Genomic DNA, 13,841 nt, shown 5'->3' with positions numbered 1-13,841 from the left:
AGCTCTCGAGCCCTGCATCGTGGGCACCCTCCACCCCAGGCTTGCTCCAGCATCCGTGGAGTCCTTGGTGCCATTGCTGATGAGCCAGTGGATGGATGGGCGAAGGCAGTGACGCCCGGCAGGCTGTCCGGGGCGGGTGGGCAGAGCCGTTGCAGGGACAGGCTGGGTGGAGGGCGGAGCAGAGCTGGGAGGTGACAGGGAGAACCCTCTTGTGACCCGTCCTCCCAAATAGCACAGGGCTGGTTCCGCATGAAACCTCAGACCAAGCACAGGGACGGAGGGGGCCAGAAGGAGCAGGTGCATCCACAGCCAAGTGAGGGAGGGGAGGGGCCTGGGCCCTGCACTTCCTGGACCCCTGTGCAGCCAGCAGCACAGGGTGCAGAAAACTCCCTTCTAGTGCCTGGGGCTCCCAATGCCCGTTCTACCCACGCCTGGGGGTTGGGGGAGGGGGTGCGAGGGGCCCCTATCAGGGGAAAAGGACAGGGAGATAGAGAGAGCATGGTTATACACGAAGTGATTCTCTGCAGGCTTCATCAGTAAGCGTCTGTTAATAAACACCGACCGCGAGAGCAGCCTGGGGGACACTCTGTCCACCGTGCGTGACAGGCAGGGGGCTCCCAGTCCACACGGGGACTCAGCTATGGGCGAGTTTTCTAAGAAAGGCTGTTCACAGCTCACATGTGATGGAGGAGGGAGCCATCTTTTGGCCTAGAGAAATCAAGGTGGGCTTCTCGGATGAGGAGACATCTGGAGAGCATCTTAAGGTTCTGGGTTGCACTCTGTGAATTGAAGAAGGTTGTCAGGAAGGCTAGGACACCCGAGCAGGGCTGTTTCCTTCACCCCGTCCTCGTCCCTTCCCTGTCTACCCCCCTACACATGCATCTAATTTCCCATGAACCCAAAAGGAGAGATAGCCACAATTAATATCTTTATGCAAATGTTTTGTGCCTCAGGGCATACCCTTGCTGTGATTTATGAACAATGATTAAAAATAACTCACTTAATGTAATCTAACATGAACAAATACGAGGAGACGAGATTAAATTAAATTTCTTCCCCCCGGAAAAAGAACTCTGAAGGTCACCAGCCTCTTGGAAACACAGGTGCGTTCCTTCATTGGTGTTCAAGGTTTCAGGCCCCAAGATGGAAGCCTAAAAATAAAAGAGGCTGCCTTTAATACATTGTCCTGAAATTAAGTCTCTGCTTCCGGTTTATTGTGAGCCCCTGTAGGTTTCTTTCTGCCCTCAGAGTCAAGGTTTGGAGCTGGGAGGTGCTGGCATGTTTATTCAACACTGGGGTCTCCCCCTCCCCCCCACCCCAGGCCCATGTGCTTCCTTTCCAGGAAGGGCCCGGAGAAGAGATCACCAGCATTCAGAACTTTTCCTATAATCCTTACTTTAGTTCAAATTGCTAGTTTCCAGGTGCAAACCCCGCGTACAGCTTCCCAGAAACACAGCTTCACGAGGTCGCAGACCCAGGACCTGGAGCCAGGTTTCCACCCGCACAGGCTGCCCGCGCATCCTCGTTGCCGAGTCAGTATGATCACGCCGCGTGGGGAGGGTGGGGAAGGGCACATTCGCGGGAGAACCGCAGAGGACAGCGTTTCGCATAGGAAGTAATTTTTAAACCCAAGACGGAGAGCAGATACGAAACGTAAATCATATGACGTGGCCGTTTAAACATTTATCTGCCGTCCGGAACTAGCACACGGGCATCTTGCTACGCCCACACCGGAAGAGGTCACACGTCCCCGCTTGGATGGGACACACGCACGCTGACTCAGGCAGCACCCAGACGTTCCCTTTGACATTCCACCCGCCACCTGCTTGACAAGGGGGCCAGTGCGGTCGGGAAGGTACGGAGGGGCCTCCCCCCGGGGCGTCTGTGCCCTCAGCGTCCTTCCTGGGGACGTCCTGACATTCTGGGTTTCTTGAACTCAACTCGTGAAGGCACCAGTGGGCCTTTGTCTCCAAGAACACGTGCAAAGACACCAAGAGTCAGGCAGGTGACACATAATGTGGGATCATTTGCACCACAGGACACAGCAAAAGCCTCGCAAACCTCAGAGACCCCAGTGACTACCATTTCTTGGCGATGACAACCATCCATCCCTCTGTCCAGACGGGCAGGCCGCCAGCCTCCACCAGGTCACTCAGACGCCGCTTTGCACACAGTCAGCGCGAGGGGCCGGGGGCCGGCCGTCCCTCTGTCCTGCTGTCCGCCTGGCAGGCCCGAGGAGGAGAGAGCTGTTTATTTCTTTTCTCTATGCAAACAACATGCCAACGTTGTCTCATTTAATACCTCTGGCGATTCTGAGGAAGTCTTACCTGCATAATAAGAATGTCTCATTGACGATATTCATGCGCTCATCCGTCCATTCGGCACTCCCCGAGCGCCGACTTCTTTCCAGGCGTCCTTCCAGGTAGGGGCAACGTGGCATCAGCCACAGAGAAAATGGTGCCGTCCTCAAGTTCACATTCTAATGGAATACCGCCTCTCAAGTACAGTCTGATACTCATTGTTGGTCGTATAAAAGGATGCCATATTTCGTCAATTCTAGGATGAACCATTGCTCGTAGCACCTTGGAAATCCGGACGTACTTAGTCATGCCTGTTGGCCACTTGGTGGTCTTCTCACAGTGGTCAGTGCCTGGGCGTGTGTGCACCTGAAGCTTGCAGAATGGGACCAGTGGCTTGGAAAATCCAGACCCCCAAGGGGATCATCCCCTTCCGGAGTGCTACACGAGTGCTGGGGATCACAGAGGGGCGTGCTGTGCGGACAGTCAGAAATACAGGAAATTCTTAATCGACGAGGCCCAGAGAATCAGACTGTAAATATGAAGCAGTCTTAAGAATACGGAGGTTGGTCAGGGGAATAACGGCCCCCCAAACTGCCCGCGTCCTGACCTCCGGAACCAACGAGCACGGAATGCTATGAGGCAAGGAGGAATGAAGGATGCTAACCGTCTGACCTGGAAATAGGGAGAGTGTTTGGCTGCTTCTGAAAGTGGTGGGAGGGGCCGGGAGCCAAGGGATGTGGAGCCTCCAGAGGCTGGAAGGGGCCGGGCCGTGGTTTCAGCCCGGGGACGTCCACGTCAGCTGTCTGACCCACAGAACCAAAGGATAAGAATCTTGTGCTGCTTCAAGCCACTCAAGTCATGAAAATTTGTTACAAATCGATTGGAAACCAATACAAACGCATTAGCAAATTGACTTCACTTCCATGCTCCTGATGGCCACCCGAAAGTGGTGTGGTTTGACAGTCCACAAGGTGCATGCCAATGCCACGTGGTAGGAGGGCGTGGCACACAAGCAGAACCACTGGCGGTAGCTGAGGGTGATCAGCGGCACTCGGTGACACCTTACGTCTGATGAGTAAGTAACGACCAAGTGACGTAGTTAACCACGCACCCATTCTTAGATGTGGAAACTGAGGCTCTGTGGATACTCTTGCCGATAAGTACGGGCCGTGATCTCATTCCTCAGCTCACTCCCAAGTCCTTGTCTATCCCCGGGCATCCTCCTGGCCCGAGGTTGTGTCCAGGTCTCAGGAGGAAAATGCTGACCTTGGAGCTCAGATCTGGGGACTTGGGATCCAAGCCACGTGATCCAAAGGGCGTGGGGCCCATCCTCGCCTTCTGGTCCCGGAGAAGGAGAGTTGTGCTGGCCCAGCTTTGTGCCCCAAGGCCGGCCTGGAGTCCTGGCCCTCCTGCACAGGATGCTGCGGCCAGTTCTGCGTCTGAGAGGTCAGACGGATGGGTCTCTCTCCCGGTGGCCCGCACCAATGAACGTCTTCCGTGCTCATGGCCGCGGGCTGGTCTCTGCAGCAGCGTTTTCTAGAAGACTCAGCGCTAAGCGTGGGTTTGCTCTTGTAATTTTGCAGCGGTGACCCTCTGAAAATAACTCTCACAAAAATGTCACTTAGGGATCTTTACGGCCGGAGCTGTCCATCCGTCTCCCCAACAGGCCAGCTCCTGGCAATCCTCGAAAAAGACTTTTCAGAAAACCTGTGCAGATAAATCACTAATTCCTCTTCCACAAGCTAGACGAACACAACTTTATAAACTTGAAAGGCTAAAGAAGGAGGAGGTGCCTCCTCCAGGCTCCGCACGCACGGCGGGCGTCCGCGGGCCTCCTCGCCCCCGGCCAGACTCTGCTCACGCTGTCGACGAGGCTCACGTGCATCCCGCAGTTCTCTTGCGCTGTGGTCCCTCCACCCCACGGGTCACCACAAGCACCGTTTATGGGCCTTCCGGTGTGAGAGCAAGAGAGGGATGAGGTTTGCGGAACTCACCCTGAGCCCCTGGGAGGTGAGCTGCACTGACCATCCTTTACGGGAAATGAGGCGCCGTGGAAATTTGTCACCACGCACCTCGAGGGCCCCGACGTAGCCGCTGGGAGCCAGGGGCCAGGAACATGCCCTCCCTCCACCCAGGGGCTGCTGGTCGTCCACCGGGCCTCACCTGCCAAGCTCCTGTTCCCTTGGCCTCTCCTGAAGACCTTTGTCTCAGACCCCAGCAGGTGCCCCACAGTCTAATCCCCTGAGCAGAGACTATATGAGTTCTCTGCAAAGAAGTGGCTCAAGACGGGAGAAAATACCAGGAGACCCGCAGCCTGCCCCCACCCCGGGCTGCACGACTCCAAGCAAGCCACTGACCTGCCGAACCCTCCGGGTCCCCATCTGTAACGTGTGACAGCCACTCCCCCTCATACGGCCTACAGGGAGGAGTATTGGGGTTTGAGATGGGAAGGTGCAAGTGACAGCTTTTGAGAGTGATGGCTCTGCGAGCGGAGGGCGAGCGTCCGCCTGGTGGGGGGTTTACCGGAGAGAGCAGAGGCCTCGGGATGGGAGGCAGCTCACCCAGCACAAGCCCTGCAGAGGCTGCCTGCTCTTCCGGGCCTCCCAGCAGCGCGTGGACCACTCCCTCGGGTACCCTCTCCCCCTGACCTGTGACCCATGCCATCCCCTGGATCCCCAGGAGGCCTAGTGCCAACACCCAGCGGGCAGAGCAGAAAGGGGATGCCTGTCCCAGAGCGTTTGTAGCCGGCCTTTGGGGTCCGTCGGGACAGAGAATGGTGTCAGCACCGCATTTTTTGCAAGAACCTGTTTGGCAAACACGTGCTCCCTCCCACAGGGGCCCTCCCCGCGGAGGATCCGCGGTCAGAACATGGAAGAAGGAGGAAGGCTGGGGGTCGGGAGGCTGGGTTCTCCCTGGCCTGAGGCGCGATGCCAGGCGAAGTTCGCACCTGCTCTCATCTGCAGAGGGGACTAAAGGGGCTGCGTGCGCGGACCCGCGGAGCCTCCCGCGAAGGGCAGGGGAGCTGGTGCCGGTGAGGACACCCCGGAGAAGGAGAAAGACAGAGCCCCCTCATCATGCCTCAGCCCTGCCCAGCCGCTTCCCGGGAGAAGTGGTCACGGGGCTGCCTCTCACCAGGGAGCAGAGGGCGTGTAGCGGGTTTTCGGTCACTAATTTGCTCGGATGGGACCCAGGAGCCACGTCTTCAACAACCTAGCACCTGGTCCGAGCTCGCGGTCAAGGAGAAGGGCCAGATCTTGGAGGAGGGGCCTAGAGGAGAAAGGCGCAGGTGCACAAGGAAGGTCACGTGTAGATGTCACCAAACAGCCGGTCACCTGCGAGATGGCCCTTCCCCTTCAGAAGGACACGTGGCCAGAGGAGACTGTGCTCTGGCCCCAAAGACGCCGGTGTGTTCATTGTCCCGGGGGGAGGGGCAGGGTTTGGGGCTTTCTGCTGTGGGGTGATAGCACACCCTCCTGGACCACTTCGGTCACATCTCGGGGCTTCCGGGTCAGTCCTCGTATTGACCAGTCCTAGAAGAAATCCCGTCACATGGTGTATCCAGAGTCTCTGACCCTCCATATCCGACCGGCTTCCTGCTCCCCCTGCCCGCGGGTGACCTGCCTTCAGCAAGACTCCTGTCAGGTCACTTTAGTCAAGAACTACCCCGCGGTCTCAGCAACCTCCGGGCTCCCCGACCCCGCGCCTTGGCGGTAAATCTCCACTTTCTGGTGGTTTTAGGAATCGGATCTGGTTCCACACTGGGGCCACTTTCCCTCTGTTGAAACAGTTGCTGAATAAAACCGGTTTTTACCGTTTTGAGTACCAACTACCGTCCGGCTCTGGTTTTCTCTAACAGGGACAAGGTCGCCGTCTCGGCAGTGGCGAGGGCAGAAGAGGAAACCCACAGGGGACACAGACGTTGGGAGGGACCCCAGTGCCACAGGCGGCCAGGGCGATACCCTGAGTCAGCAGCAGGTGTTACAGGATGAAACTGAGAATCACGCCCAAGGCTAGTGAGCCAGGACGCGGATACCCAGCAGAGCTCAGCCAGTTAAGCGTCCGACTTCGGCTCAGGTCGTGATCTTGTGGCTTGTGGAGTCGAGCCCCACGTCGGGCCCTGTGCTGACGGCTCGGAGCCTGGAACCTGCTTCGGATCTTGTGTCTCCTTCTCTGTCTGCCCCTCCCCTGCTCATGCTCTGTCTCTCTCTGTCTCAAAAATGAATAAAAACATTAAAAAAAATTTTTAAAAAGCGTCTCTTGTGGTTTGTCTCTCTCTCGTCTGTTTCCTCCCCTTCCCATGTGTTCATCTGTTTTTTTTCCTAAATTCCACAAATGAGTGAAATCATATGATATTTGTCTTTCTCTGAGTGACTTACTTCGTTTAGCATCATACCCTCTAGTTCCTTCCACGTTGTCGCAAATGGCAAGATTTTGTTTTTTGATGGCCGAGTAATATTCCATTACTCATACAGCCCCCCCCCCCACACCCCCCACATCTTCTTTAGAAACAATTTGACAAAAAGTGTTAAGTGTCGTTAGGACTGAGCCTGAATGTATGTCAAGTACTCACCATCACCCTGCACTGCCTCGGACAGACAGGGAGCAGACGTGGCCCAGGACCGGGAGCCTGCAGGGGCCAAGGACCCTCGGGACAGTGGAGGCACAGAGCCACTGGCCAGCACTGGGGACGGACAAACAGCCAGCCCCACCCAGCCGGGGTCGGAGTGTCTGCCCAGGGGAGGTCGGCAGGGGCAAGAGAGGGGCCCGAGGACGGGAGGCTGGGTTTCGGCGGGAGGAGGAGGAAAGACAGAAAACGGGAAGCAAAGAAAGTCCAGCTGGGCCAGAGCAAGGACAACTCGGAGTCTATGGCAGAGAACAAAAGCATACCACTGAGGTCCTGGCAGAACAGAGGGTGGTGAGGAAGACATCGGGGAAACTCGGGGAGGCAGAAAGCCCCTGGGGACGCCCCCAAGCGGATCTCCGGGACGCGCGTCCCCGACAGCGCCCCCCCGAGACTCATGGCTTCTCCATCAGTCGGTCCCTCATTACCTTCATGAGCTCAGGCCATTGCTTCTCTGAGGCTCTTGGCACTTGTGCGGAGGGCTTCTTCTGCTCCTTCGTTCATTTGTTGCGGGCCAAATAATCTCTCAGGCATTGGAATCGTATGCTCCACGGTAGCAGCCTGGGAGAGGAGACTCATTTTTCAAACGCCCCGGTGAGGGAGCCCTGGCCCCCAGACGGTGGTGCCCTGCTGCTCCCCCCGCCCCCACCCTGCACCACTGGCGGTTCCGTGCAGAGGACCATTTGGAGCCAAGAATATGTAGAGCTGTGACTTCATAATCTGAGATTTATGTAGCATAAGTCCCAGCCAGTACATGGTAATAAAGGGGACAGGAGTGTCCAGCGCTCCCACCCTGCCGCGCGAGGAGGGACGGGGGCGGGAGCTGCGGCGGGGGGCCTTCTCCCGCGCCCGGGCGGTACACGGCTGGCCTCTGCAAAGCCCTTCGGAAGAGGGTCACGCCTGCAGCAGTGAATTCCCAGAGGGCGCTGGAGATGCCTGGCTGTCCACGGGCTCAAGGGGCGGGTTTAGAATGTCAGGAAGGGGCGTCGAGTCCCGCCCAGCCGTGAAGTCCAAGCACGATGCTGAGCTGCCAGCACCTGCACGGGCTCTAGCAGAAGGGTGTTTGAGGAGCCAAGAGGTGCTTGTTGCAACGATGACTCCTCACTCGGTGTTGCTTAAGGAAAAAGATGTCGACTCGTCAGATATGTTTTAAAATTTTTTTAATGTTTATTTAATTTTGAGACACAGAGGGACAGAGCATGAGCGGAGGAGGGGAGACAGAGAGAGAGAGAGAGAGAGAGAGAGAGAGACTGAAACCGAAGAAGGCTCCGGGCTCTGAGCTGTCAGCACAGGGCCCCACACGGGGCTCGGGCTCACGAGCTGTGACATCATGTCCTGAGCTGAAGTGGGATGCCCAACAGACTGAGCCACCCAGGTGCCCCTTAAAGCAGCATCTTAACGGTCCCTTCTCATTATTCGTGGTAGTTATATATATATATTTTAATGTCTATTTATTTTTAAGACAGAGAAAGACAGAGCATGAGGGGGGGAGGGACAGAGAGAGGGAGACACAGAATCTGAAGCGGGTTCCAGGCTCTGAGCTGTCAGCACAGAGCCCAAAGTGTGGCTTGAACTCATGAACCGTGAGATCATGACCTGAGCCGAACTCAGACGCTCAACAGACTGAGCCACCCAGGTGCCCCTCATCAGATATGTTCTATAAAAAATAAACCATAAGGGGGCACCTGGGTGGCTCAGTTGGTGAAGCATCAGACTCCTGATTTCAGCTCAGGTCATGATCTCATGTTCGTGAGTTCGAGCCCCACGTCGGGCTCTGCACTGACCATGCTCGTGCCCTCTCTCTGTCTCTCTCAAAACAATAAACAATAAAGAAACAAACTGTAAACTCAGGAATACAGACACCACTGTGATTTCAAGTATCTTAAGGTCTGCGGCGAAGAATTCCAACATCCTTACTTATTTAATAATTCATTTTATCCAATGTTATTGGATAATAATTCATTTGTCCAATGTTATTTAAAACGTTTCTCCTTTCTTCAGTGTCCTATTTCAGACAAAAGCCTATGGAATAAAATATTTTCATACCCACCACTTTATTTTCTCAAAGCATAATATATTTCTGTACTTGGTTTAGATGATTCTCTTTTAAAAATAAAATGTTAATAAGAGAATTGAAGCATCCCATTTGCTCTTTTCTCTTCCCTAATCCCAGCCCCTCCCCCATCACCAGACACACACACTATCATGAAGCTGGTGTTGTGACACATATATTTGCCAAGGAACTACAGATGTCATTGTTTTGAATTATAACAATTATAAAAGAATTATGTACAATCTATAGCATATTGGACGCATACATTGAAACCCCTCTTTGTGGTCAATATTAGTTTTTGAGACTTACACGTTGGCAAACAAGTTTTGATACTTCAAATTTTCCCTTGCGATGAATAATTTTGTGTCTCATTTACGATACCTTTCCCCATCCGGAAGTCGTAAAGACATTAATGCTGAGTTCTGAAAGCCTTGAGGTTGTGCTTTTCTTGTTTGGATATTTAATCAACCTGGAATTTATGTTTATGTGTGACGTGAGGAAGGGATCCATCGTATTTTTACTCCAGACAGAGAATCTATTGTCTCAACACCATTTGTTGAAGGCTCATCCTTTGCTTGTGTTGAGAACCAGCTCTATTCTACGCCAACACACAGGGCCCTGTTTTGGAGCGCCCTACTTGGCCCATTTCTACCTTTGCCTGTCTCTGCATCAGTATTATACTATCTTAATCACCACAGGTTCGCAATAAATGTTGGTGACTGGTGAATACATGAAGGTCACAGCACAATGCACAGAGTCTATAACACCTCAAACGTGCTAAGTAAGGTAATGGCAAACTTTCAGGTCCCTTTCCAGCTATCTAAACAATAATTCAGCAGTGAAGACAAAATGAAGTCTTACAACTGTTGTTTGAAACCTTCACAGATGATTCAGATAATCCCCAAGGAGGAGGAGGACGCCGGCTGTATGTATCTGCACTACTCCCGTTCTCTCTCTCCTTCTCTCATCCCTTCTGGTGCTCCCTGACTTCTTCATTTATCACTTCCTGTCTGTTTGAAGACTTTCCTCTGGGGGCGCCTGGGTGGCACAGTCGGTTAAGCGTCCGACTTCAGCCAGGTCACGATCTCGTGGTCCGTGAGTTCGAGCCCCGCGTCAGGCTCTGGGCTGATGGCTCAGAGCCTGGAGCCTGTTTCCGATTCTGTGTCTCCCTCTCTCTCTGCTCCTCCCCCGTTCATGCTCTGTCTCTGTCCCAAAAATAAATAAACATTGAAAAAAAAAAAAAAAGACTTTCCTCTGCCCAGTCTTTAAAAGCAGGTCTTCTAGTGATGATCCCTTTCTGTGTGACGTCACCTGGGAATGTCCCAGGCCCTCCTGGAGGACAGCTTCGCCAAGACAGAATCCTCGAGATCCTCTCCTGTCCACGTTCCTCTGGCCCCCGTGGCTTCCAGTGGGGCACCTGCTGTTGCTGGATTGGGTGCCCACCTGTGGGTGACGTGCCATTTACCTCTGGCTACTCTTAAGACCTTTTCTTTGTCACTGGTTTCCGGAAGCTTCACTGTGATATGTCCAGGCACGGATGTTCTGGGGATTATTTGATTTGGGCTTGGCTCATCCTTCCCAATCTGCAGGCTTATGTCTTTCACCACCTTTGGGGCCATTTCAGCCCTAGTTCTGACCACGCTTCCCTCTCCTGGGACCTTGGCTTCCGGGTGCTGGAGATTCACTTATTGTTCATAGTCCCAGGGGCTCTGCCCATTTCTTTCTGTCTTTGTCCTCTGTGTTGAGAACGGGGCAATCCCTTTGCTCTGTCCTCAATTCCCAGACTCTGGTCCCTTATTTCCACCCCAGAAACCCCAGAAAGTTTATCTAAAGTTTCTGTTACTGTGCTTTTCAAATCTATGGTTTCCACCCGATACTTTTTTTTTTCTTACAACTTCTATTTCTCCACTGAGATTCTCTTTTTTTTTTCCTTTTGTTTCAAAAGAATCTGTGACTGATCCTTGATGCATTTTTATGACGACTGCCTTAAAATCTGGTCTGATAATTCCAGCATCAGATTCATTGTGGCACCAACATTTGTTAGTTATATTTTCTCACTCACATTGTGGTTTTCGGTTACACTGCGGACACTTCGTCTGTCATGTCTGGAGACTCTGGACTCTACTTAAATATTTTATTTTAGCAAGTTACCACTTTGCTCACATTAGCCTACAGGCCCTGGCTATGGTTACGCTAACAGCTCAGTTTCCAGAGTCCTTGGGTATTATTTTGGGCTCCTTGGCTTTTCTGGTGCTGTTGGGGTCCCCTTTGGTCCCTCTCGGATCCACCTGAGGGGACGAAAGAATTTCTGCAGACCAGGCCCCCATGTGCCTCTGGATGGGGGAGGAAGTCTCAGGACTCCCTGGCCAGGCATCACTGGGGTGGGGTCCCCCAAACTCCTCACTGCCTTTGAGATGAATAGGGCCCCCAGGTTGTGCCATTTGCTTTGGGGGAGGGGTCCCTCTTGCCCCTGCCCCAGCTGTCCCTGTATCGCTACTTAGAAGGGGCGTCTCAGGCTTGGTGGGGAAGGACAATGTCCGCCCTAGCCACTTATTTTTGGCGAAGCTCCCAACTGCCCCCCCATTGCTGGTGGTTCTGGGTTTTCGGGGGGACTGATGTTCGATCCAGGGGAGGAACCAGCCAGCTGGGCCTCTTCTGCTTCTGTCCGCCTGGGGGACAGAAAGCACTAGGGTTTCCGACTTTCTCCATCTTGGGAAACTGCAGACCCCGCTCCCTTGTCCGGACCAGAAACCAGGGAGTGGTTTTGGAATGGTGGGTTTGTGCAGCCCACACACTTGTGCTGTGTTGGGGGGTGTGCTCATGTGTCCCAGCTCTTCACAGCCGCAGCTGTGACCCAGGTCCAAGCAAACTCCCCATTGCCCACATCTCCAGGACAGCGTCCCCTTGGGTCACTGCTTCCTTGCTCCTCTGCAGCTGCCCGAGTGAGTGACGTGAAGGGACCCCGGGTCACAGCGCTCCTTCAAGCACGCTGCGGGGTCCCGTCATACCTAGGCTAAAAGCCTCAGCAGCCCCTAGGCCCAGGCTGGACCCTCCCTCGATTTCATTATCCACCCCCCTTCTCCCATCACCCGTGATGTGGGCCCCCCTCCTGTCACCCGTGATGTGGGGAGCCCCCTTTCTCCCATCACCCATGATGAGGGGACCCCCCTTTCCCCTGTCACCCCCATAGTGGCTGTACTTCCGGACACAGACCCCACAGGCTGCCAGGGCAGGGTGTCACTGTGTGCTCTCTCTGTGTGGGTTGTTTTTCTCATCTCCTGTGGCTATACCCTGACTGGGTCCCAACCCACTGCCACCTTCTCAAAGAGGTTTCGTCCTGGAGACTCAAGCCTTCCCACCCTCAGGACCATCTTCTTCTTCTTTTTTTTTTTTTTAATTTTTTTTTAATGTTTATTTATTTTTGAGACAGGGAGAGACAGCATGAATGGGGGAGGGTCAGAGAGAGAGGGAGACACAGAATCCGAAACAGGCTCCAGGCTCTGAGCTGTCAGCACAGAGCCCGACGCGGGGCTCAAACTCACGGACCATGAGATCATGACCTGGGCCGAAGTCGGAGGCTTAACCACTGAGCCACCCAGGCGCCCCATTTTTCTTTTTTTTCTTTTTTTTTATTTTTTTTTTCCATCTCCTGGGACCTTACCTCATTTTGCCTTTCCCAAATCACAGCAAGCGCTCAACAGCAGCTTATTTGGTTACTGATTTAATGTGCTGGGTACCTGCCTCCTGTCACAAGGACCCCCATGTTGGCCCCAGCCACCGCTGCAGCCCCAGAACCCAGGGACCGTCTCCCACGGAGTAGGAGCCCGGTGAGCACTGGGTGCAGAGTGAGCACAGCTGGACGGGCAGTGGGGAGCCATGCAACGTCTCGGAGCAGAGTCCTGGGGCTCCTGGCCCCTCCCCCACCCTGGAACAGTCTCTCTCGCGATCAGAGAGAGTGAGTGACACAGGTGAGCAGAGCCAGGGCCGGGATAGAGGAGGGGCTGCCTCAGCTGTGTCCAGACCAGACCCTATCCCAGCACCCTGATTTCTGGAGACCCCACAAAGCTAGGCCTCTGTCTCCAGCTGTGTTTCCAGCCCAGATCGGAAGGGACAGGAGCTCCATCACCTCACGTGCCCTGGAGCTGGTGGTGACGGAGCTCAGCCCGGGAACCGTCCCCACTCTGCCGGCCCACGGACACCTGAGCAGACCAGGGTCCTTACGTTTATTATGGAGGGAGGTAGGGGAGAGGCGGGAGAGGAGAGCAGGCAGGGAGGGAGGCCAGCCAGGCAGGGAGAGGGAAGGGAAGAATCCAATACCCAGAAAGAGGCAGAGGCAGGATGGGAGACATAAAACTGAGAAATAATTCTCAAATTGGATGCGGGCTGTGGCATGGATTTATAGCATATTATGAGATTCTAATGCAAACCAGGGCTCTGGATTTCTTTTATTATTATTATTTATGCAGAAAACTGGCTGAGAGATCAGTGCGGAGATTCATGAACTTGAACTACGCTAGATCTAGTAGTGATTTTTTTTTTTTTTTTTACCTCTGCCTGTCTGGTTTTCAGTGTGTGTAGCTCTCAATGGGAAAATAAGCTTCCCTTTGATTTCAAACGTTCTCTGAGTCTTTCAGAATCTTTGGGGCTACACTGGGAAGTTGGTAAGTTATTCACTCAAGAGCCTGGGCTGGTAGATATGGATTTATAGACACAATGTCTGTAGAAAAAGAGTCTCTGGACCCAGAAGGACCATGAAGCAATTTCGCTGCAAAACATGGTCTTTTTTATTAGCCTCATCCATTCATTCATAAGCTACAGTATTGCAAGCGTGCAAAGACTCAGCCATCCATCCCCTCATTCATTCCGG

The 13,841-nt window shown here is 53.8% G+C and overlaps 1 long non-coding RNA gene across 1 annotated transcript; it reads right to left on the bottom strand.

Moving 5' to 3' along the window:
• Positions 1-529: 529 nt before the first annotated feature.
• Positions 530-7,564, bottom strand: LOC109501999. The gene is made up of 3 exons (XR_002160321.3): positions 7,350-7,564; positions 1,001-1,151; positions 530-779 (listed from the first exon to the last, which is right to left on the bottom strand). It is a non-coding gene; the product is annotated as an uncharacterized LOC109501999 (long non-coding RNA).
• Between the last annotated feature and the right edge of the window lie 6,277 nt (positions 7,565-13,841).

The sequence above is a fragment of the Felis catus genome, chromosome B4 (assembly GCF_018350175.1).
Source record: "Felis catus isolate Fca126 chromosome B4, F.catus_Fca126_mat1.0, whole genome shotgun sequence".
Classification (NCBI taxonomy): Eukaryota; Metazoa; Chordata; class Mammalia; order Carnivora; family Felidae; genus Felis; species Felis catus.
This window is presented reverse-complemented; position numbering and strand designations above follow the sequence as displayed.